Source organism: Petromyzon marinus, unplaced genomic scaffold, assembly GCF_048934315.1.
Source record: "Petromyzon marinus isolate PM22_M1 ecotype Great Lakes invasive population unplaced genomic scaffold, UKy_Petmar_22M1.pri1.0 PM_Scaffold_7, whole genome shotgun sequence".
NCBI lineage: Eukaryota > Metazoa > Chordata > Hyperoartia > Petromyzontiformes > Petromyzontidae > Petromyzon > Petromyzon marinus.
In genome coordinates, this window is record NW_027423677.1 from 871345 (window position 1) to 895910 (window position 24566).

General features: G+C 45.1%; 1 long non-coding RNA gene across 1 annotated transcript; it reads right to left on the reverse strand.

The window, feature by feature from the left end:
* Nucleotides 1-2409: 2409 nt before the first annotated feature.
* LOC142923799 (uncharacterized) lies at nt 2410-23239 on the reverse strand. Its single transcript, XR_012940841.1, has 3 exons — nt 23126-23239; nt 22162-22240; nt 2410-2509 (listed from the first exon to the last, which is right to left on the reverse strand). It is a non-coding gene; the product is annotated as an uncharacterized LOC142923799 (long non-coding RNA).
* Between the last annotated feature and the right edge of the window lie 1327 nt (nt 23240-24566).

Here is a 24566-nt window from a genome sequence, read left to right on the forward strand (position 1 = left end):
GCAACGCGGAAGTGAGGGGTCGGACAAGGGTACAGGCCCGCACCATAAATATGAGGGGGGGGCAGAGCTGATGCACGCATACGGAGTCTCACCTGCTCCGAGGCCAGTGCCAGACGGTCAATCAACTCAGGGTTGTCCAGCAAGCTGCGCACGTATTCCTCCACTGGGGGTACACAGACACGCGCAGATAAACGCAGAAATTATAATTGGCGACACGATTTACCGGACGATTTAGAGTGCCACCCAAAATGTAAATGTGTTACTTTTCAAGTCATGCCTGCTGGATTTATTAATTTTCCTGTTTAACTGAAGCACTGTTTAACAAGAGGCACTACAGACTTGATTCAAAGCTTTCGTGACTGCAGGAATTACTCTTTGTTTTTTTTCGGTAAAGTCACGTATAAATAAGAAATAATAAAATAACATAATAGCGTACGACGTTTCGGTTGCAACACAAGCAGCCATCATCAGGTACAGAAGAGCTAAATTTACGAGAGAGAGGAAACACATAACCCCATATGTATATACAGACACACAAGTAGGGGGAAACTAACACAGATACAACAGGGGATACAGAGAGAGAAGCATACCAAACAAACAGTATTTAGCAAAATTTGGAAACCATATAAAGCAACACAGACGGTCGGTCAAAACACAATTAACGCCTAGTCTGGTTGATTACGCTATTACAAAGATTGATGAGCTGCAAGTTAAGTATGAAATTTTGTGGTGGGTCCACACACTAATCATAATAATAGGTAACAGTAGAAATGAGTAACACTGGTCAGGTATAGTGGCTGCTGTTATAGATGTGACCTTGGTAAATAAATAAAAAAATACATTTTGATTTAAAGCTTTCGTGACTGCAGGCATTCATATTCTTGGTTCTTTCGGTAAAGTCACGTAGAAGGAATGATGATTGCTTGTGTTGCAGTCGAAACGTCGTGAGAATTGTATTGTTTTATATTTTTATTATTTATCTTCTACGAGACTTTACCGAAAGAACCAAGAAAATAAAAAAATAGTTTAGTATTTTTTTTATCATTGGTGTGGTCCCCTTATGCACCACGGGTCACACCTGATTGGGCTCTCACCTAGTTCAGGAGCAATGATTTTCCTACCTTACCAGTTGAGGTGAGGAAGTGAAGTGAGAAGTAAAATTGCCTGACCTCACCTGGTAGAGGAGGACAAATCTGTCTCTCACCTGATTCAGGAACCCCTCATCCATATGATGAAATGGTGCTGGACACCTGTGAAAAAGAGCTTTATAGCTCATCGGATTGATCCAGGAAAAATATTCAGATTATGATGCTGCCATAATGTGACGGTTATCACACTGGGCTTGGCAACCCAAATGCCGCCGGTTCATCCTCCAAGCGCGGCAGGTGATTGAACCGTTTCTTAAATCCCCCCTCACTGGCCCTGCCGTTGTCCACTCAGCACTGTCAATGGGTAGTCCATCGGCAGGTCGTGTGTGGTGGGGTAAAATGTGGGTTACTCCCACCTCTTCCAAACGTCTGGCTCAACAACATATCCTCCAGAAGGGAGCTTGCAGTGGCACGAGCCAATATATTTTCAGGGCTGCCTGCACCTTAACCTTCAACCTTTTAGAGTGAGATGGTGGTTTGAGTGAGATGGTGGTTTGAGTGAGATGGTGGTTTGAGTGAGTTGGTGGTTTGTGTGAGATGGTGGTGGTTTGAGTGAGATGGTGGTTTGAGTGAGATGGTGGTGGTTTGAGTGAGTTGGTGGTTTGAGTGAGTTGGTGGTTTCAGTGAGATGGTGGTTTGAGTGAGATGGTGGTTTGAGTGAGATGGTGGTTTGAGTGAGTTGGTGGTTTGAGATGGTGGTTTGAGATAGTGGTTTGAGTGAGTTGGTGGTTTGAGTGAGATGGTGGTGGTTTGAGTGAGTTGGTGGTTTGAGTGAGATGGTGGGTTGAGTGAGTTGATGGTTGAGTGAGTTGGTGGTTTGAGTGAGATGGTGGGTTGAGTGAGTTGATGGTTGAGTGAGTTGGTGGTTTGAGTGAGAGTGAGTTGGTGATTTGAGTGAGATTGAGTTGGTGGTTGAGTGCGTGAACGGGTGAGTTTGTGAGCATAAGATATCCTAAACTATTCATATATAGTGACGCTTATACACCTCACCTGGCTGTTTGTACTGGTTGGCAAGGTAAAAATTGTAAATTTAAGAAAATTGCACCACTGTTTCAAACGCTGCGATGGGAAAACGAACCAGTAATTTCTGGATTGCAAGTTCAGAGTGCAAACCGCCCATTACTTTAGGGTAGCGTTTCTCATAACCGCCACTGATTTTTTTTTATTGTTCACCTCTGCTTGCGAGCACACTGTACACTTAACTAACTTTGCAGATGTAAAACCCAGAGTGTGTGCCCACTCATGCACCTCTTACCTCTTGCTGACACCGCATGCATGATGCACGAGTACTGTCTGGGTTTTTTGGGCCGGGGAGAAGGGGAGCCCCATGGGGTGGACTCCGGAGGGTTGTAGCCTGGAATCTGTGACAGCGAACACACAAGATGGCACAAGCGTACAACAAAGATGAAGATCACCCAAATAAGCCTTAACAGACTGTGCTGCTGTTAGGCGGCGTGGCCCACGAGGAGGTGGGTGGCCAGCACTACGCGCATGCAGCCACCTCTGTCTCCCCAGTGCTCATGTCTACACACTGCACCAGGTACTCATTTAAGACAGAGTTTACCTAGGATAGGGACAACACCGGTTGAGATAAGGCAGACTGTCTGCCTCAGCAGCTGTCCCCCTCTCTTTTTTTCTTCCTGATGACAAAAGCTTGTGTTGTGATCGAAACGTCGTAGTTTTTTGTTATTTTTGGTTATTTCATTTGAACCTATTTACGTGACGTTACCGAAAGACCCAAAGAATGTCTTCCTGCAGTTACAAAAGCTTTAAGTCAAGATTTATTATTACATTTGTTTACTGTGCAAAAACTCAAGACTTCTTCATGAGGGTCCTGCGAAGTTTTTGCTGTCACTGTGTAGTCCCAATTGAGTAATTTGCAGGTGATTTTTCAGTATTGGGATGTTTTGCCCAATGCCAGACTCGTTGTATTGGGTATTTTTTTTACTATGGGAGGAAACTCGAGAACACGGAGGAGACCCAGAAGAGGGGGAGAACATACAATCTTCACACACTCACACATTCACGCTAACTCACTCGCTCACACACTCACTCAAACACTTCATTGCACTTACACACTCTGACGAACAGGGGGAGAGAAGATGACAACTCCACGCCGAAACGCGCCCGAGTCGGGAATCAAACCCAGCTTTCTTGCTGCAAGGCGCAAGGGTTACTTACCAATGTGCCACCATGCCGCCCATGGCAATTCGTAAACTACATCAGTACCAGTTTCCATGGACTGGGGGCAGCTGCCCCTGTGCAGCCACAGCCTTGCAAGCGGGCTTTACCCTGCAAAGTGGGTTTGTGATGTTATTAGGCAGCTTCCCCGATGGAATAATTTGCGAGTAAATTTCTCAAATTTGGGTAATTACACCACACAACACTTGGCCGACTCTCTTTTTCTAATCATGTACGTGTTCGCTCTAACTGTGTCTACTGCGAAGAAGACCGCGTTATTAACCAGAGCGGCCACCGACTTCATTTCAGTGTTAAATATTACGGACGGTACATTATACACTAAATACAACTTTAAAAAATGACAATACTGCACGTATATACATCACTCCATTCAGAGTCTTCGAGATTGGATTGGTAAGTACGGTACAGTAAATAGGTTACATTTTACAGTAGGATATTTATTTCTGTGTATTTGTATGTTTATTCACACCAATTTCATATAGTAAACTAATTTAAAAGACAACAAAACATTCACAACATTTAAAAACAATGCTATGCAAGAATGTGCAAAAAATTAGCTTTTTAAAATTATTATGTAGTGAATATCCGGCGTTGTTAAAAAATTTGGCGTCCCCTTCCCCCCGTAGCCGCCGAATAATCGATGATCTACTATAGATACTCTATAGTTAGGGCATTTCTGAATCGTCCGGGCTTCCTTGTGCGCCGCAGGCTGGGACGCGTCGTCGTCGGAGAGAGAAGCGATCGTGAGCGACTCTACTCCATCTGGGGTGGACAACCTCCCGAGCTTCTCGGAGCAGGTCGTGAGCGGTATGGCCTTCCTCGCTCACAAGAACGTGAGTCGCGAGAGGAGTGAATCAGCAGTGAGCCTCTCTCCTCGGTTAAAAGAGTGGTGGAACATAATGATGAAAATACGTGATGATTTTAACCTGTCTCTGTGTCTCTCTGTATGTATCTCCGTGCCTGTCTGTCTCTATCCCTACAGGGCCATGACCATCTTTAAGAACCTCCGGAAATTCACCTCTGTGTTTCAATTTGACCATGTGTGACTGCGCGTGTTTAACTGTCTTGATTTGAAGCCCTCGTCGAGGAGGCCGCTCTCCGATCTTACATTTACATGCTAATTTCTCACATTAACATCACTAGCCCCGCCCACTTCTTTATGACCCTTAGGCTACACCTATTTCAAACCTTTTAAAACAGTCTGCCTCAGCAGCAGATCATGCTTTCCCACCTGATGAGGGACACTTGTGTTGCGCCCGAAACGTCGTGATTTGTTTCATTTTATACCTATGTTACTTTACCGAAAGAACCAAAGAGTATGTTTAACTGTATCTCTGTGACTGTGCGTGTTTAACTGTGTCTTTGTATGTGACTGTGTCTGTGGTGCACGTCTTTGTTGCCCTTAATATGTCTGTCTGGGTGGCGAGTGGTCGCTCAGTGGTTAGTTCACTGCACTACGAACCCAATGGCCAGAGTTCGATTCCCGCTCACGGCCAACACCAGTGACAATTATCTGAACCGGTCATGGGCCTCCCCAGATGGACTCAGTCTCAAATGAGTACCTGGTGCGGTGTATAAACATCTACACTGGGGAGACAAAGGCGGCCGGGCGTGGTGCTGGGCACCCACCCCGTCGTCTACCGTGGCCGACCTTCACAGAAGTTGCCCCAAGTTTGTTGAAGGCCACACAGGGAATTTTTTTCTTTTTTTTAGTGCATCCACCGCGACCTGGCTGCGAGGAATTTGCTGGTAACGCATGGACACATCGCCAAGATTTGCGACTTTGGGCTGGCACGGAACGTCCAGACTGACCCCAACTACGTGGTGAAGGGCAAAGTGAGTCCTTCACCTTACTTAGCATCATCAGCATCATTATCAGTATCGCCAATGTCATCACCATCATCGGAATGGAAGGCCCATCACTTTCATTGTACTCAATGTTTTTATTTTATTTTGCACAGCCCCTAAGAAAAAAAGAGCGGGGGTGCTGCCACACACGGTGGTGCAATGGCTCTCCCACCCTGGACTTGCAATCCAGAGGTTGGCAATTGGATTCAATCTCCCTGCTCTGCCGACAGTTCAAAATATGGGGCAATTTCACAAATCCCCTTCCTCCTCCCCACCCCATGTGGTACACGGGGTAACTGGCCCAGAATAAGAACCTGTGGTGGTGACCACCAGGCTAACTACACTAATTACAACATGACTAGCTACGACAGAACGGGACCACAGCTCGGGTCCCAGTCCATGTGTTGGAGACTCGGTAGAACGTAGACGTAGACAAAGGTTCTTCAGGATGAACAACAACGCCGGTCCCTCTGGGGGACCCAGCTTATATTCTCTGTGGCGTGGCTGGCTCCGCCCTTGGCCACGACCACCTTCAAGAATCATCGAGCAGCAGGATCTGGACCCCGACCACGTGACCACCCCTAGACCCCACTTGGGGCCCCTTTGTAGACTTAACCGGTCACGTGTCCTCTCGGGTCAACCAGAGTGCCATAGCATTTAGTAACCCGTTTCCTACGGCCGGCACTCCCACACCCTATCCTGTTGGGTTGGCACTGCACGCCAAGCGTGATGCCATCCAGCGGGATCAATCAGCGCTGACCGAGCCCCTCTAGGGCCGGTACTACACCCACACCATAGTGGTATCCGCGATGTCAATACACCGCACGCCGTGCCTCTCTAGGGCCGGCACTACACAGTGACATCCCGTGATGTCACTACACATTTAACCCTTCAGGGTAGTGGAGGGCTAGATGACGCTAATTTGGCCAGATGAATGTGGCCTGACGCAAAAAACGTATGACGAATCGCGATGCATCGGCCTGAACTGAATTTACCGAACGTATTGTTGTTGTGCTTGTGGCCATGCGGTCATGTCCATTAGGTGCCTCTGCCTGTAAAGTGGATGTCTTCAGAAAGCATGTTCCATGGGCTCTACAAGGTGCAGAGCGACGTGTGGTCATACGGTATGCTACTGTGAGAAATCTTATATTTTGCTGAGACAAACTTTCACTTGCCACAAACATTCGGGGCCCTGAGTACAGAAGATCCTCACAGCAGACAACGATTGTAGTCTTATCTTACACTATGATTATTAATTGCGTAAAGTTCAGATTTAAAGCTTTCGTGACTGCAGGGATTCATCTTCTTGGTTCTTTCGGTAAAGTAACGTAGAATGGATATTAAAAAAAAACGTAATAAAAAATAAAATTTTCACGACGTTTCGGCCACAACACAAGTAGCCTTCTTCAGGTGAAGGAACAGAACTGTCGGGACGACAGCACTTCAATGACTGCTGCTAAGATTCGCAGTGTCGTTTAAACTAGGTGGGAGAGGTAAAGCGCCTTGACAAAGGAGTTTACATATCAAACAGGATAATTTAGCATTGAAATAGCTGCGTTAAAGTGTTGGATTAGCAGGGTGTTAAAGTCAGAAATTAGCATGTAACTGGGAGATTAGCATGATGTTAATGTGAGGGATTAGCATGTGACTGGTCACGGAAATAGCTATGTTAAAGTCAAAGTTTCCATCTCAACAGAGGCATTTAGTATATGGACGCTAAAGGACTGCAACTACCCAACTATCATACAATAAACCGATGTGAAAAAAAACTAAGTAGAAACTTCATCAATATAATAAATGTACTCAATATATTCTTCATTAAATTGAGCTATAAACATAAAGTAACTGGGTATACACTACACTATCTAATGAATACCATATAGTAAACTAATAAAAAAAACTAAAATACAAACTACATCAATGTCATCGAAAAACTCTATATACTCTCCATCAGCTGAGCTACTAACAATAAGTCGTTATACATTACAATGCCATATGGCGAAAAAAATGGGTGGCGGTTTTTTCCTTCTTTCCAACGTTAGCACCACGGAGAGCGACGAGCCTCGTTCAGACGGACGAGTCCATCCATGCTCGGGACGGAGGAGGGGGGAGAAACTGCCACGATGCGCTGCTCTGTCCTGTGTTGCGTTACAACCATGCCATAAACTAGACTACTATACATTGTAATGTTATACCTTCCAATCTAAACTACATTGTATAATATCGTATACACAGCCCAATGTAAGCTCGAACATTATGCAGTATATTGATATGTCTCCAACTAAACTTTTTCCTACATTACACAACTATACACCGTAATATACACTACCATAGACAAACCCACCCTTGAATTATACAATGCGTTACTTTAGACTACCCTATACTTTAGACTGTAAAATATTAGACTTGTAATATTACACTATGTATTATTCTACCAACCCTACTGTATACCACACAGCTGTATATTCACTATAAAATTACAATACTATATATTGCCTTATGAATTATGTTAAACATTACAATGTTATACTATTTATTATTATATAACATGCTATAAACCAGGGGTGTCCAAACTACGGCCCGCGGGCCAACTGCGGCCCGCCATCCATTTTTAATTGGCCCGTATCAAAGTTTAAAAATATAATGGACTATGGCCCACTGTATTGCATTTCTTAATTTAAACACTAGATAGCGCTATTGTCTTGAACAAGGCAGCGTCTCCACAAAGCAAGCAATCGTAGAAAACATTTGCTCAGGGTCACCAGAAATGCCGGAACCGAAGAGACGCAAGATTGCAAGCGAGTGCAGAAAATTTCAGACTCGGTGGAAAAATGATTTTTTTTTCATAGAAACCAAGGGGAAGTGTGTTTGTTTGATTTGTAATGAGAGTGTTGCCGTGATGAAAGAGTACAATGTACGACGGCATTATGAAACGAAACATCAGACCTTCACGTCCTACACTGGCGCCGAGCGGAGAGAGAAGGTAAAGCAAATGGCAAGCTAGCCTGCTAACGCAGCAGCAGGGTTTTTTTTCCGTGCTAACAAAGCTCAAGAAAATGCAACAATAGCCAGCAATGAAGTAACTCAACTCATTGCCCTACACGGGAAACCTTTCTCAGACGGTGACTTCATCAAACAGTGCCTCACTAAAGTCGTGGGAATGTGCCTGGAGAAATTGCAGGATTTTAACGATGTTAGTGTTGTCCAGAAATAAGGTTGTGCGGCGAATTGAAGACTTGTCGGCTAACTTAAAATAGCAAGTGTCAGATAAAGCTTGTGCTTTCGATTTTTACTCGATTGCATGTGATGAGAGCACAGATGCCACGGACACTGCACGGCTGTTAATTTTTTTGCGGGGAGTTGATGAGAATTTTTGCATTATGGAGGAACTGCTTGATCTTCAGAGTCTAAAGGGGACAACAACTGGGAAGGACATGTTTTAAGCTGTGTCAGATTCAATTAACCAGGCTGGACTTAAATGGGACAAGCTGTGTGGAATTACAACGGATGGGGCTCCAGCAATGACAGGCGAGCGCAAAGGAATGGCTTCTATGGTGAGTGCCAAGGTGCAGGAGAGCGGAGGTGAGACTGTTAAAATGCACTGTATCATCTACCAAGAAGCCCTCTGTGCCAAGATAAACCAGCTTGGCGATGTGATGAACACAGTTGTGAAAAATGTCAAAAAATATGGCCCGAGGGCTTTACCACAGAGAATTGCAAGCGTTCCTCTCTGATGTCGATGCTGAATACGGGGACCTACTCTACCATTCTCAAGTGCGCTGGCTCAGTCGCGGCTCCGTGCTGCAGTGGTTTTATTCCCTGAGATCAAATATCGACAAGTTTTTAAAAGAAAAGGGCAGACCTCTCCATGAGATCAGTGACCCTTTATGGTTGGCAGGCCTGGCTTTTTTAGTTGATCTCACTGATCATCTCAACACCCCGAACAAGAGACTACAAGGCAAAGAGCAGCTGGTACCACAGCTGTATGTGCACATGAAAGCATTCCGTGCGAAGCTCCGTCTCTTCGAGTCACAACTGCGCAACTTCAATGTAGCGCACTTCCCCACGCTGACCGAAATCAATGCGCATTTCCAAATGCCAAGCTCTCTGCAAAAATGGGAGAATATGTGTCTGTGATCACATCTCTCATGACAGAATTCAGTCAGCGCTTCCAAGATTTTTCTGTCATTGAGAAGGAAATCACACTGTTTGCGGCTCCGTTTTCAATGGATGCAAAAGAAGTGGAGGAGAGTCTGCAATTAGAACTGATCGAAATTCAGTGTGATGATTCTCTGAAGAATCAGCATCAGCTTCTCTCCCTACCTGACTTCTACCGGAGTTTGGAAAAGGCCAAGTTTCCTCTGACGAGACGCCATGCAAAACGAATGATGAGTCTGTTCGGCTCAACATACATATGTGAGCAGACATTCTCTCTGTTAACGCTGAACAAAAGCAGGCTGAGAACCAGAACGACCGACAGCCATCTCCGTGACGTCCTTCGCATCTCAACCACCAAACTTACTCCTGACCTGCCAGCTATCCTTCAGACCAAAGCGCAGCATCACTGCTCCCACTGAGTGTAACATTATTCCCATTACAGGTGAGTTAAAAATATACACACCGTTTTCATTTGTTAATAAGCCCAATTACTTCATAAATTCAGTCAATTAAAGTTGATGACAATGTTTTTAACAAACGTTAGTTGATGTGTTAACAAGCCCAATAATTTATTTGTGTAATAAGCTTGACATATCCACATCCGCTATTTGTCTTCTTGTCTCTCCCTTCATATGGACAATGAAGGGGGATCAGCACCCTAAGAACCAATCTGAGGCTGTCACTGAGAGAATTACCTGACAACCTTTTTGTAAAAAATAAAATTAAATCTACTAATGAAGAGCTATGATGGAGGCTTTTTTTCTTCAAACATGTTCAATAATCAAACGTAATTTACCTGCATTTGATTGATTTTGACAATATTAGTGCATGAGAAGTGAGGCAGTATACCTCACGTCTAGTGAGTGGCCCAATCCTTCGTATATTTTTCTGTATGTGGCCCTCGGGAAACAAAAGTTTGGACACCCCTGCTATAAACCATACCATTGACTGTCGTGTGAAAGGTATTAAGAGGCAGTGGCAGCGAATGGGCTGCGATCTGAAAGTCACCATAAAATACAATCAATTAAGTACCAAAATGGTTTATAACATCTTTCCAATGGTTACTAAGCCAGAATCCATCTTCTCGGTTGAAATTGTTTCTGTGTTTGTATATGTGGATGGCCTCATGAACGAATCTCTCATGGTAGCCGGATGGCTTGCAGAGAACGTCCGTCTTGGAGAAGTCAATGTCATGTGAGCCCACTGAATTATAACAGTGATCTGCCACGGCTGAGGTGCTCGTCCTACCGTGTTTCAAGTCTGCTTTATATTCACGGATGCGGTCCCAGATATGTCGTTTGGTTTCTCCAATGTAACTGCTACCACAGAGGCAACTTAGTTTGTAGACGCCCGGGTACTGTATGTCTGGAACCACATCTTTTACAGACGGAACCAGATCACGGATTTTATGTACTGTGTTGAATCGGACCTGGATCTTGTGTTTATTCAGGATTTTGGAGATCTTTTTTGTGACCCCCGCAATGTAGGGTAAGGTGATGGTTTTGAATGGCTCCTCAAGAGGATCCTTCTTCATGGCTGGAGTGATGGCTTTGCGGATTGTGTAGTCGGAGTAACCATTAGCCTTGAGAGCTTGGTGTACGTGCTTAAGTTCACTGGCAATGTGTTCCTGGTCGGAAATGCATTGGGCTCTATGCTATAGAGTCTTGATGAGGGAGTTCTTCTGACATGGATGGTGGTGGGAATCCAGTTTTAAGTAAGCATTCGTATGCGTAGCTTTCCTGTGGACAGAGTGGCTCATTGAACCATCAGGTCTCCTTTTAATTAGGACATCCAAAAAGGGTAGCTTGCCATCTTTTTCGACCTCCATGGTGAATCTGATGGCTGGGTGTATGGAATTGATGTGGTTGAGGAATTGGTTTGTGTTATGGTCGAAACGTCGTGAGAATTTTTATTGTTTTATATATATTTTATTATTTTGTTGTTTCCCTTCAACGTGACTTTACCGAAAGAACTAAGCATATTAATTACTGCAGTCACGAAAGCTTTGAATCAAAATTTCATTGGAAAGACGTTATAAACAATTTCAGTTCTTAATTGATTGTATTTTATGGTGACATTCAGACTGCAGTCCATTCGCTGGCACTGCCTCTTCACACGACGGTCAATGGTATGGTTTATAGCATGTTACATAATAATAAATAGTATAACATTGTAATGTTTAACATAATTCATAAGGCAATATATAGTATCGTAATTGTATTGTGAATATACAGCAGTGTGGTATACAGTAGGGTTGGTAGAATAATACATAGTGTAATATTACAAGTCTAACATTTTACAGTCTAAAGTATAGGGTAGTGTAAAGTAACGCATTTTATAATTCAAGGGTGGGTTTGTCTATGGTAGTGTATATTACGGTGTATAGTCGTGTAATGTAGGAAAAAGTTTAGTTGAAGACATATAAATATACTGCATAATGTTCGAGCTTACATTGGGCTGTGTATACGATATTATACAATGTAGTTTAGATTGGAAGGTATAACGTTTCAATGTATAGTAGTCTAGTTTATGGCATGGTTGTAACGCAACACAGGACAGAGCAGCACATCGTGGCTGTTTCTCCCCCCTCCTCCGTTCCGAGCATGGATGGACTCGTCCGTCTGAACGAGGCTCGTCGCACTCCGTGGTGCTAACGTTGGAAAGAAGGAAAAAACCGCCACCCTTTTTTTCGCCATATGGCATTGTAATGTATAATGACTTATTGTTAGTAGCTCAGCTGATTGGAGAGTATATAGAGTTTATTAATAACATTGATGTAGTTTATATTTTAGTTTTATTAATTCGTTTACTATATGGTATTCATTATATAGTGTAGTGTATACTCAGTTACTTTATGTTTATAGCTCAACGTATTGAAGAACATATTGAGTACATTTATTATATTGATGTTGTTTATACTTATTTTTTTCACATCGGTTTATTGTATGATAGTTGGGTAGTTGCAGTCCTTTAGCGTCCATATACTAAACGCCTCTGTTGAGATGTAAACTTTGACTTTAACATAGCTATTTCCGTGACCAGTCACATGCTAATCCCTCACATTAACATCATGCTAATCTCCCAGTTACATGCTTATTTCTGACTTTAACACCCTGATGATCCAACACTTTAACACAGCTATTTCAATGCTAAATTATCCTGTTTGATATGTAAACTCCTTTGTCAAGGCGCTTTACCTCTCCCACCTAGCTTAAAAGACGCTGGGAATCTTAGCAGCAGTTATTGAAGCGCTGTTGTCCCGACAGTTCTGTTCCTTCACCTGAAGAAGGCTACTTGTGTTTTGGCAGAAACGTCGTGAGAATTTAATTTTTTATTATGTTTTATTTTTATTATTTTATTTCCATTCTACGTGACTTTATCAAAATAACCAAGAAGTTGCATAAAGTTGTTGCATGCTTGGGCTCCAGATGCCGAAATTACCTTTTAAAAAACGGCCAGTCTCATCAGATCTCAGAAGCTAAGCTTGCAGCGCCCAGCCCTGATGGTAACCCAGGGATACAAATTCATGTGGAGAAACAAATGTTCGCTTGTGACGACCAAGAGTACGCCTGTCCTCCCAAGGACAGGCCTCACTGATTCCGAAGACTTTCATTTTCAGGAGGGTCCTGCCGAGTATTTTTGCAGTAGGGAGGCGATGTTGTGCTGTGCAGTGCCGGAGAGTAAGCTCATGCAGCCGGTCCACCCTGTCCTCTCTCTTCCCGTCGGGACGGGTCGGTCATAATAGCGGTCAGAAACACCCTCCACGTCACAAAACAGTTCAATTTCTCAATCCGCAGGTCAGCTCAAATCTGTATTGTGGGCGTCCCCTTGTACTCTACTGTGTACGTGGGGCTCTGGATCCAATCCCCTGATCACCATTGCATTCACTTAAATAATAATAAATTCTCCTGGCCACCCATAGAAAATTAGAGTGCACAATTATACGTGTGATTCATCACAGGCGAGCTCAGACCGGCCACACTTGCAGCTTAGGGCCTCGCATTAAGAGAGGGGGGGGGGATCTCTAAATACGAAACAAGAAATGGACACGAGGTTTCGAGTTTTAACATAATTGCTTAATAAATAAAGATCGGTGAGAAAAAAAGACTCTCCAAAGCAGTTATTTTCATTCTGCTGACAAAAATATACAGGCATGTATATTTTGCCTGTATATAGAAAACTCCGCAAAGTGCCAGTCGGATCATTAACCAAGGCCCTTCTTGTTGCGAGGGTCAAAGATCACCGCTGCACCACCCTGCCACCTGAAACGATAATAGTTCGCTTAGAATTTTTTCGTTATTTTAGTGTGTACATTTACACGCGATAATCACATCTCATCTCAAGCATTTGAAAAGGGCAGCCTCAGTGGCAACTGTTCTCTGTGTGACACACGGTTATTCAGCACCTAACCTGTAAGCAGGTCAAGTGCTGTTTGCTGCGAGCAATCCCAATTGAGTGAGTCGCAGTGAAGTTTTTTTTTACATGCCAATTTTCGCCTGTGATGCTGACACACGATGGCCATACATTATTTTAAATAATGTCTTGGGATCGTTTTTATTTTTTTACGTTGAATTTTATTGAGTAAATCACGAGCCCGTTACAGTGCGCCACGGGACTGCACGTCATTCGAGTGGTGCATTCACAATGCAACCGGACCATTTATTAGGGGGGGCTGACGCGAAGGGGGGAGTGAGGCCCGCGCCCCCCCATAAACTGGGGGGGGGGGGAGGGGGGCATTGTGACAGGCGTAGAAGAGTTGTAGTTGTAATCTGCTCCACGTTTGTCTTGATAAAGGAGACCTGTGCAACCTGCTCGGTGTGTGACGTGCGTGCTCCTCGGTGTGACGTGCGTGCTGCTGGATGTGTGATGTGTGTGGGTGTAGGAGAGGCCCCTTACCCTGGTGCATGGCAGTCGATGACAAGTTCTACCGCTTGATCTGCGATGGCTACTGCATGCAGCCACCCCCCTGCTGTCCACCACAAGTGTAAGCCGCCCCCCCATACCTCCCACACCAGGTTTTATCCACTGCTGGACTGATGCGTTTCTATTGTCGATGCAGGTGGCTGACGGAGGAGAGTGCGAAGTGTTTGTTCTGGGATATTCTTTGATTTTAATTGTAGTGATTTAATTAATTGATTGAACAATTGCTTAAGGGTGAATTATGTGATGTGTTATTAGCAGTGAGTTGTGCTGGCTGGTTCAGTCTCGTTGACACGGCCATTATGAACCCTCTTAGTCTGGAATGTCCTACTTCCAGACGTACGTGCTGTTGCGACCCACAGACTCCTCACATACAATGAGGGAAAAAAGTATTCGATCCCCTGCTGATTTTGTACGTTTGCCCACTGACAAAGAAATTATCAGTCTATAATTTTAATGGTAGGTTTATTTGAACAGTGAGAGACAGAAAAACAACAAAAAAATCCGGAAAAACGCATGTCAAAAATGTTATAAATTGATTTGCATTTTAATGAGGGAAATAAGTATTTGACCCCCTCTCAATCAGAAAGCGGCTCCCAGGTGTCTTTTATACAGGTAACGAGCTGAGATTAGGAGCACACTCTTAAAGGGAGTGCTCCTAATCTCAGCTTGCTACCTGTATAAAAGACACCTGTCCACAGACGCAATCAATCAATCAGATTCCAAACTCTCCACCATGGCCAAGACCAAAGAGCTCTCCAAGGATGTCAGGGACAAGATTATAGACCTACACAAGGCTGGAATGGGCTACAAGACCATTGCCAAGCAGCTTGGTGAGAAGGTGACAACAGTTGGTGCGCATCATGGAAGAAACACAAAAGAACTGTCAATCTCCCTCGGCCTGGGGCTCCATGCAAGATCTCACCTCGTGGAATTGCAATGATCATGAGAACGGTGAGGAATCAGCCCAGAACTACACGGGAGGATCTTGTCAATGATCTCAAGGCAGCTGGGACCATAGTCACCAAGAAAACAATTGGTAACACACTACGCCGTTAAGGACTGAAATCCTGCAGCGCACGCAAGGTCCTCCTGCTCAAGAAAGCACATATACATTGAGGGAAAAAAGTATTTGATCCCCTGCTGATTTTGTACGTTTGCCCACTGACAAAGAAATGATCAGTCTATATTTTTAATGGTAGGTTTATTTGAACAGTGAGAGACAGAATAACAACAAAATCCAGAAAAATGCATGTCAAAAATGTTATGAATTGATTTGCATTATAATGAGGGAAATAAGTATTTGACCCCTCTGCACTTGGTGGCAAAACCCTTGTTGGCAATCACAGAGGTCAGACGTTTCTTGTAGTTGGCCACCAGGTTTGCACACATCTCAGGAGGGATTTTGTCCCACTCCTCTTTGCAGATCTTCTCCAAGTCATTAAGGTTTCGAGGCTGACGTTTGGCAACTCGAACCTTCCGCTCCCTCCACAGATTTTCCATGGGATTAAGGTCTGGAGACTGGCTAGGCTACTCCAGGACCTTAATGTGCTTCTTCTTGAGCCCCTCCTTTGTTGCCTTGGCCGTGTGTTTTGGGTCATTGTCATGCTGGAATACCCATCCACGACCTCACCGTTCTCATGATCATTGCAACTCCACGAGGTGAGATCTTGCATGGAGCCCCAGACCAAGGGAGATTGACCGTTCTTTTGTGTTTCTTCCATTTGCGAATAATCGCTTTAACTCTTATCACCTCTCACCAAGCTGCTTGGCAATGGTCTTGTAGCCCATTCCAGCCTTGTGTAGGTCTACAATCTTGTCCGACATCCTTGAAGAGCTCTTTGGTCTTGGCCATGGTGGAGAGTTTGGAATCTGATTGATTGATTGCTTCTGTGGACAGGTGTCTTTTATACAGGTAACAAGCTGAGATTAGGAGCACTCCCTTTAAGAGTGTGCTCCTAACCTCGGCTCGTTACCTGTATAAAATACACCTGGGAGCCAGAAATCTTTCTGATTGAGAGGGGGTCAAATACTTATTTCCCTCATTAAAATGCAAATTAATTTATAACATTTTTGACATGCATTTTTCTGGATTTTTTTGTTGTTATTCTGTCTCTCACTGTTCAAATAAACCTACCATTAAAAATATAGACTCATCATTTCTTTGTCAGTGGGCAAACGTACAAAATCAGCAGGGGATCAAATACTTTTTTCCCTGCCAATGAACATCTGAATGATTCAGAGGACAACTGGGTGAAAGTGTTGTGGTCAGATGAGACCAAAATGGAGCTCTTTGGCATCAACTCAACTCGCCGTGTTTGGAGGAGGAGGAATGCTGCCTATGACCCCAAGAACACAATCCCCACCGTCAAGCATGGAGGTGGAAACATTATGCTTTGGGGGTGTTTTTCTGCTAAGGGGACAGGACAACTTCACCGCATCAAAGGGACGATGGACGGGGCCATGTACCATCAAATCTTGGGTGAGAACCTCCTTCCCTCAGCCAGGGCATTGAAAATGGGTCGTGGATGGGTATTCCAGCATGACAATAACCAAAAACACACGGCCAAGGCAACAAAGGAGTGGCTCAAGAAGAAACACATTAAGGTCCTGGAGTGGCCTAGCCAGTCTCCAGACCTTAATCCCATAGAAAATCTGTGGAGGGAGCTGAAGGTTCGCGTTGCCAAACGTCAGCCTCGAAACCTTAATGACTTGGAGAAGATCTGCAAAGAGGAGTGGGACAAAATCCCTCCTGAGATGTGTGCAAACCTGGTGGCCAACTACAAGAAACGTCTGACCTCTGTGATTTCCAACAAGGGTTTAGCCACCAAGTACTAAGTCATGTTTTGCAGAGGGGTCAAATACTTATTTCCCTCATTAAAATGCAAATAAATTCATAACATTTTTGACATGCGTTTTTCTGGATTTTTTGTTGTTATTCTGTCTCTCACTGTTCAAATAAACCTACAATTAAAATGATAGACTGATCATTTCTTTGTCAGTGGGCAAACGTACAAAATCAGCAGGGGATGAAATACTTTTTTCCCTCACTGTAGAGACCCACAGACTGCTTCTCTCTACAAGATAAACATGATCAGTGTTTCTGCACTACGTATGGAGATGCAGTGGCATTTAGACGCCGCTGTGTGAATCCATTCTGTAGATATTTTATGCCTTCATGACCCTCTACCTACTCACCCCCCCCTCACCCCCCTCGCCACCTGACCCCCTTCATCCCCCTCTGACGTCATTAACATCATCGGCACTCATTCAACCATTCTGAGAACGAACGCACACTGGAAGAGGTGAAAGCGCAGTCCGAGCTTGTGCGCGATTCGCCTTCCTCGCACCCTCACTGCACCCTCCCCTCGCCCCACAGCCGCAAGGTGATGCACCGCTGCTGGAGCCACGCGCCGTTAGAGCGACCCACGTTTGAGGCGATCCTCGCAGAGCTGAGACCGGCCTCCAACGATGACAAGATCGACAAAGGCGAAGAGGTCGGCTGGGAGCCGTCGTCCGTTCCGTCTGAGTACAGCTCCCTCGCTTGCTAGGATCGCCCTCGCTACCTTGTCCACTCTAGGGGTGAATAGTTTTTTTTTATTATCTCAAAGATTGCCGTGCTACATTTGTTTATTCAGAGAAGTCTCACTCTTTTGCAGGAGGGTCCTGTCCAGCTTTCACAGAAGGGGGCGATGTTGCCACGGTGTGTAATCCTTGTTTAAGTAATTTGCAGGTAATATCTTACAGTTAGAATTGGTTGTTCTTTTTTGAAAGCTGAGAACCCTGAGAAAACGCGTGCACAACAGGGGAAGAACATGCAAAGTCCACAAACTCTCACTTACACGCCAAGACTAAGATCCCCCCATGTAACAGACTGTTGGGTAAGTGCCGTTATGAGCACTTATGCAGGCCAGCACAGCATATGGGGTTTGTCTCTGCCAGTGCTGATGTTTTCACAATGCACCAAGTACTCATTTGAGGCCGAGGGTAGGTCCAGGAATGGTTCAGATAATTGCCACTGGTGTTGGCCATGAGCAGAAATTATACCAGGATTTATGGCTTTATAGTACAGCTCGCTAACCCGCTGCACTAACGCTCCCCGTAAACATCGGTAACATAAACAAACAACAGCTCGTACAAATACAAGAACAAATACAAGAACCCCCCCCCCCCCCATAAGGTACATCGTGTTGTTTTGATTTCACTACTCGGCGCGACTCGCGAATACTCAAAGCGAGATGCTCGTGGTTAGTAAACAGGTGTCCAGTAGTCAATCCGTGTTTACTAAAATTTCGTGGTTGGTAAATTAGCGGTTGGCAATGGATTCCTGTACATGTATGCCTCTACTTACGAAAGGGATGCGTTCTTCTAAAAACGCCCGTAAAACAAAATATCGCAAATCGGAATGGCTTTTCCCATTAATTGAATACGAAAAACTTGCGATGTGTTTCAGACAGTCATTTCTACTATAAACCCAAAATAAACACCAATATTTCACAATGCAAAAAATAATAGAGAACAAATATTACAACGGTTGAATAATAATCAATTTAAAACAAAAATAATTAACATCTTCAAGGAACTCACCAAAATATCTGCATGTTGGAGTGACTGGAGAGGTGACGAGGCGTTACTTTTGCACTATGGGGATACCGTGACACTGTCGTGGATGGATGACAGCTTCTTGCTTGATGATCTCATGGCGCGTGCCATGTGATATATTGTTTCCGCTGAAATTCTATTTCGTAAGTCGAAAAGTATCCTTAATTTGTCAATTTCGTTTTCACTAAATTTCGTGAATGGAACATTCGTAAATCAAAACACAAAGATTTGCTGTACAACCAATATAGACTGTTGGGCCAAGTGCTGTCGTCAAGCACCTAATACAGAAAATAAAAAACACGTGCATTCATGCACAACCACGTACAAATACACGTGACCATTATAAGCACATGCTTTCAACAGAAATTACAAATGTTATATATTGTGCTTTAATGATTACATTTTATATTAGTGTGTCTTAATATTACACAGTAAATATCTTCAAGGACCACTCTTACAGTCCCATCATCACCACCATCATCACCAAAAGTATCATTATCATCATCCCAACCATCTGTATAATCAATCACCATCTGTATCATCACCACCAAAGCAAAGACCCCCTTATAGCCCGAATAGACTGTTGGGGCAAGTGCTGTTAGCGAGTACCTGTGAAGGCCAGCATGGCACACGAAGGGTGGGTGGCCAACACCACGCCCGGCCGCCTTTGTCTCCCCAGTAGTGATGTTTACACCACACCAGGTACTCATTTGAGGCTGAGTCGACCTAGGGGAGGCCCATGACCGGTTCAGAGAGTCGTTACCTGCGTTGGGCATGAGCGAGAATTTAACTCGGGTCGCCGGGTGCATAGCGCAGCGTGCTAAACGCTACACTACCGCTACCCACCACCTGTATCACCATCATCTTCCAGAGTTAATATATTTCATGTCAATAGCTGGAAATGCTTGTATTTGTAATAACAAAAAATGCATACGTAGTTGTCACTCACTCACCCACACTCAAACGGTCAGAAAGGACTGAAAGATGAAACATCTTCAGAACCCTACATCCTGAAACTAAATTATTTCAATTTTACCAAGTAAGGCCCACTGAGCTATATCGCATGCTCAGGAGTCCTGATTCCACTTCTGGGAGTCTCAAGTCCAACGCCATGGAATTGTATATGTTTAAACATGTGCGTGCATGTGTGTTTGTGTGCACGTATGTGTGCATGCATGCCTTCATATGCGCATGCGTGTATGCACGTGCGTGTGTATGCACGTGCGTGTGTAAAATAGTTTTAGGGTTAAGAGCTTTGCACACGCAAACAGGTGGGTGTGTTAACTCACCAATGTGTAGCTCACCTCACTGGTGAGCTGGTGTGTACGCTATCTAATCTGTAAGCTAACGACTGTGTGTGCACACTAGTGTGTAAGCTCACTGATGTGTAAACCTGCTGGTGTGTGCTCTTTGGTGTGGCCTCACTAATGTGTAGCACATTTTGTGGAAGCTCACTAGTGTGCTTGCACACGAGTGTGCCGGTGAGTGTGAGTGTGTGCGGTGTGTGTAAGTGAGTGTGTGTGAGTGTGCGGTGAGTGTGTGTAAATGTGTGTGAGTGTGTGTGAGTGAGTGTGTGTGAGTGAATGAGTGCGGTGTGAGTGTGTGTGAGTGTGTGTGAATGCGGTGTGAGTGCGGTGTGCGTGAATGTGCAGCCAGAGTGTTGGTAAGTGAGTGTGCGGTGAGTGTGTGTGAATGTGCAGTCAGAGTGCCGGTAAGTGAGGGCGTGGTGAGTGTGCGGTGAGTGTGTGTGAAAGTGCAGTCAGTGTGCCGGTAAGTGAGTGCGTGGTGAGTGTGCAGTGAGTGTGTGTGAATGTGCAGTCAGAGTGCCGGTAAGTGAGTGCGTGGTGAGTGTGCGGTGAGTGTGTGGTGAGTGTGTGTGAATGTGCAGTCAGAGTGCCGGTAAGTGAGTGCGTGGTGAGTGTGCGGTGTGTGTGAAAGTGCAGTCAGAGTGCTGGTAAGTGAGTGCGTGGTGAGTGTGCGGTGAGTGTGCGGTGAGTGTGTGTGAATGTGCAGTCAGTGTGCCGGTAAGTGAGTGCGTGGTGAGAGCGGTGTGTGAATGTGCAGTCAGTGTGCCGGTAAGTGAGTGCGTGGTGAGTGTGGTGTGTGTGGGTGTGCAGTGAGTGCCAGTGTGCGAGTGTGCCAGTAAGTGAGTGTGCGGTGAATGTGGTGTGTGTGAGTGTGCCGGTGAGTGTGTGGTGAGTGTGTGGCTTGACGTGTCTCCGTATCAGTCTTACTCAGCCACCCCCTTACTTGCCCACGCGTAGATCCGTCCTGCCCACCAGACAGCTACATGCGATTCAAATGTCCACGTACACATGACATCACATTGCGATGCGCATGTGTGACATACATGTGCCACGTGTTGCACACACTACGCACGTCCCATGCACAAAGGGCATGCCTTACAAGTGATGACCACACGATGCAGGTGCTTGCCTTGTAGATGTCACGTACCCGTGACGCACGTGGCCCGTGCGCGTGACGCGCGTGCTCCGCGCTGCCGTGTGCTTTGACCAGGGCCGTCCATAGGGGGTGCGTGGGCCCCCCCCCCCCCCGATGCCTTCAAACTAAACCGGAAGCATTACATGTGACACTGATGTCTACACGTGGGGCCTCCCCCGAAGCGCGGGGCCCGGGATAGTCGGTCCAATTTGCCGGACACTCGGGGACGACTCTTGATTTGGCATACGCGACGCGCACGTTGTGTGCGCTGTGCGTGGGGTGACTGGCCCGATGTGCGTGCCAGGCAGGGCAAGGGGGACTGCCATTGATTGTGTCGAGACCTTTTGTATGGGTGACGAGATGAACGCCCAAATTCAACGCAGGCCGCCACACAAGGGCTGCACATTTCAATGTTGAGCAGGTCCATGTGTGTCCGTGCGGGTCCCTGTGTGTGTGTGTGTTGTTTCTGTGTGCGTTATGTGAGGGTAGCAGTGGCGCAGTGGATAGTAAGCTACGCTCCGAAACCTGCAAACATGCGAGTTAGAGTTCCGCTCATGGCCAACACCAATAACGATTATTTATCTGAACTGGTCCTGGGTCGACTCAACCTCAAATGAATACCTGGAGCGGTGTGTGTAATACGTCTCCACTTGGGAGACAAAGGCGGCCGGGTGTGGTGTTGGTCACCTACCCCCTGGTATACCATGCCGACCTTCATTGGTGCTTGCGAACAGCACTTGCCACAACAGTCTGTTAAGACCATATGGGGGATCTTCGTCTCTGTAGTGGGAAACTCGTAGGTGTGTGCATGTGTGGAGGGAAACCTGTACTGCTGTCGTACGTTGTGACCGGGCGAGGCCAATTTCCGTCCTCATGGTCGGCCACGGCGTCCTGGTCTTCGTACTGCTGCTTGTTTTTGGCTGTAATGACACCCAACATGGACAACCCCATCACCTGCGTTCAAACAAGTGTTACACAGTACGTACACACGCGCAATAAAGCAACCACAAAGCACATACACTTTTAAATATAAAAGCACTGGGGGTCTAGTACTGTAGTCACCAATCCGTGTGTATTATTTATTTATTTATTGATCATTCTGATGGCAGCACAAACAGAAGCTGCATCCATAACTTCTCAATCCGCACAGTCCCAGGCCAAGGTCCATTCGTGGAATTAATACAAATATTTACTTATTAGAGGGTGTTTTTGTTTGTTTGGGTTAGATCGCGTAAATCTTAGTCAAGTTTGTCACGTAAACAAAACATGCCAATTAGTGACTAATTCAGCACATCGGTGTGTTGGAGAGTAAACCCACAACATTTACAATTCAAGTACCGTGACGTTTCGCCTGTAACTACAACAACAACCCGCCTCGTCAGGTGACAGCAGCCAGAGTTGTGGTGAAATCCTTCCCCTGTTTCGGTCTTTAATAGACGTAGACGGGGGATAAATGTGACGTCGTCGCTTGTAAGCAGATCCGATACGAAGACGGGGGGGAGGGGGGGTAATGTATTGATGTAAATTACAATGGATATCTGTTATTGATTGGGTTATTCGCAGTTAATACATAATTGTTACTCCTGCTATTATGGATTGACTCAAGCAGCTAGCGGAGGATGCTAGGTTTAGTAATGTTATATATGTCGCTATTGTTAACTTTCAATCACATTTCTTATGATCACTGTTGCATTGTTTTTATAGCATTATTTTAGTAACTTCTAGAAAGGTTTAGTTTAGCCTGATTTTTACATAGTGGACACTGTGTGTGTGTGTGTGTGCTGCGAGCTAAGTGGTGGAGGTACCTGGCAACAGTTGAACCGAGCCCGCTCGGCCTCTTCATCCGTGGCGACCAGGGTACAATCGTTACTATATTCTTGGTTCTTTCAGGTAAAGTCACGTAGATAGAAAATAATAACAATAAAATACAAATAAATTAAAATAAAAGCAAAAAACCCACGACGTTTCGATCGCAACACGTGATGAAGACCGCTTGTGTTGCCACCGAAACCTCGTGGGTTTTTTGCCTTCACTTAAAATGTTATTTTCTATCTACGTGACTTTACCGAAAGAACCAAACATTATGAATTCCTGCAAGTTACGAAAGTTTAAAGTAAAAATTTGACAGTCGTGTAACTAATCAGGCCTGGAGGATACAGTGGACCACGTGGTTTCCGGGGTTTGCTACCTTAACAAGTGACGTCACTTCCTTAGCAACGGTCGATCGTTACAGACGGAGGTGGACGCGCGCTCTGTGTGCTTAAAGATCGCATTCGGGAGCACACTTCGACAACGTCGTCAGTGAACATCGATAACGCGGTTAAATTACTTGGTAAACCTCATTGACAAACATCTGTGAGGTTGAACACTTCATTAACACAGTTAACGAAATCTATTGACAAAACGTGACCATCCGTGACTTCTCGTTCTGCCTTCAAGGCGATGTCTTCCGTGAGTACATCCACACGCGCGCTGTATCAGGATAACATTAATCTGAGAGAACATCTATATGTGAATGTGTGTCTGTTCGAAATGTTTAATGATGAGGACGGTAATGATGATGGTGGTGGTGGTTGTAAGCTGTGATATGATTAGAGTCTCACGTGCGCTGCTGTGATTTTGTTGCAGGGTGGAGAGATGAGTAAGCCGACGGGAAGTGAGTACTGTAATTCCACACACAGACATACACACAGCCACATGCACCTGTATACAAAGACAGATCCCCGTATAGCCTTAACAGACTCTTGAGTCAAGTGTTGTTAGCGAGTTAGCACCTATGATGGGGTGGGTGGTCAGCACCGCATCCGGATGCCTTTGTCTCCCCAGTGTTGATGTTTATACGTTGCACGAGGTACTATTTTAAGTTTGAGTAGATGTAGGGGAGGCACACGACCGGTTTTATTTATTAGTCACTGATGGTTGTGAATGGGAATCGAACTCAGGTCGATCCCCACAGACACAACTGCTCCCAACCACTCATACAGACACTGCACATAGACACAAACAAAGACAGAAATCTTGTGTATAGCCTTGAAACACTGTAGGAGCAAGTGCTGTTAGTGAGCACCTATGACGGCCGGCACCGCACACGAGGGGTGGGTTGCCAGCACCACACTTGTCCGTCTTTGTCTCCCAAGTGGCGATGTTTACACACCGTATCAGATACTTATTTGAGGCTGAGTGGACCTAGGGGAGGCCCCTAACCGACTCAGATAACAACAACAGCCCTCATTCGCCACTAGGTGA